This window comes from Arachis ipaensis, chromosome B09, assembly GCF_000816755.2.
Source record: "Arachis ipaensis cultivar K30076 chromosome B09, Araip1.1, whole genome shotgun sequence".
NCBI lineage: Eukaryota > Viridiplantae > Streptophyta > Magnoliopsida > Fabales > Fabaceae > Arachis > Arachis ipaensis.
This window is the reverse complement of record NC_029793.2, coordinates 140,959,572-140,961,352: the sequence shown is the minus strand read 5'-3', so window position 1 is coordinate 140,961,352 and position 1,781 is coordinate 140,959,572. Positions and strand designations below refer to the sequence as shown.

General features: G+C 33.8%; 1 protein-coding gene across 1 annotated transcript in view; it reads right to left on the bottom strand.

Moving 5' to 3' along the window:
* The window catches only part of LOC110266375, a 4,325-nt gene extending 2,544 nt beyond the window's left edge, over window positions 1-1,781 (bottom strand). Inside the window, exon 1 of the mRNA XM_021110910.1 lies at window positions 603-1,781. The gene's annotated coding sequence lies outside the window, so the exon portion shown is untranslated. The remainder of the gene's footprint in view (window positions 1-602) is intronic.

Below are 1,781 nucleotides of genomic sequence, written 5' to 3'. Positions count from 1 at the left end.
AGTGGTTCGGTGAAGGAAAACCAATTTGAATTCATGAGAAGTTGCTCTATAACTACCATGATTTGACACAACAGTAAAGTATGCCATTCTATAAACTTGACCATCAACTATAAGATCCCTAAACCTATTAAGGAGCGGTTTCTTAACTGTAGCTTGAATTTTTCCACACTAGAAATCCAACAAAAGAACAAAATCAGATTAGTGAAACACATAATTTAAAGTTAAAAATTTAAAAAACAAATAACACCATATTTAAAAGAGAAGCTAATAGGGGCTAACATTCTCATCAAGGAGAATCATCTCCATTGAGTTAGGAACCTCATGGTTACCAAAAGAGGGTACAACCCAAAGCCTTAGAACCCTAACTTTCAGCCTCCAAGCCTATCTAGGAGGATGCATCTTAGAAATCATATCAAATGGAGGAGGCATTGCAGTAAAAAAAAAAGGAGATAAACAGAGTTGATGAAATAGATCAAAATGAAAACAAAAAAATACTGAAATAGATAGAGCTTAGGAGGAAATAGAAGAGAGAAGAATGTTTGTGCATTGAATGTGGTCTACCAACAATCCTTTTATAGAAAAAAATCAACACACAAACTCACCTTTTTGAATTCAAATTGAGGATGAAAATGGAGGGAAAACAAAATCTGAGTCCATATGCATCTCCATTCAATGGCATAGAGACAACTAATCATAAGAGCAAAACGTGAACCAACACAAAAAAAGGAAAAACAAGTGAAACTTTCAAGAAATCAAGAAATAGGGAGCAAAAAATGAGATATCACACCATACCTACTACAGTGCACCTACATGTCATTACACCATAGGGAAGACAATCATCAACTACCCCAAACAATGATTCTACTCATGGCCATGAGAGTTGGTAAATGTCTTAGGTAGGGATACATTGGAAACAGGAAATCAATGGGAAAAGAAAGTATAGACAAACATCAATAAAAATCTGTCAATCACATCAACATTCAAGAAATAGGTGAGATTGAAACCTCATACCTTGATACTAATTCCAAAATTTCCAATGAAGAATATATAGCACAACCTTATTATGTGTGCAGTAAACATTTTCATGGGAAGACCAGTTGATATCTAATTTTTTTTCACAAACACCAAAAAAATGTAATGCAATTCAGTTGAACTTAAAAAATAAATAAATGACCAGCAGGTTATACATCAATTTCTGTCAAGACATGAATAGGACAGAATGGAATTCGGAATGAAAAACTTGAATGGGAGTGGCAAAAGCATATTCCTTTATCAAAGAAGAACAAGAATTCATAACAATCAGCTCTACTTCTATGCAACATGGGAAATATACAGCACTCTTTGCATAACCAATAAAGAATTCAAATGCAAATGACGTGATTAACAAAAGGTTTCTTCAAGATGCAAATAAATCACTAAGAAGTTATCAATCAATTGGTATCAATCACATCACCATTCATCAAATACACTACCTAGAAGAGAATTTCCTAGTAACACAAATAATGGAGCGATGCCATCTGATTGTGAGAAAGCCACTTCCTTCTTATCAATCACATCACCACTGACCAAATAGATAGAAACCCCATACCTTGATACGGATACACACATTTTCAGTGAAAATGTATGGCAGAACATCATTTTCCGTGCAGAACAGATCTTCAAGGGAAGATAACCTAATCAACGTATAGGTATTTGGAGGAGAGAATTCCTTGTTAGTCAAAAAGTTCTTTTATACAAACAAGAAAAAAATGGAATGAAATTGACCTAAAATCAAATCAAAC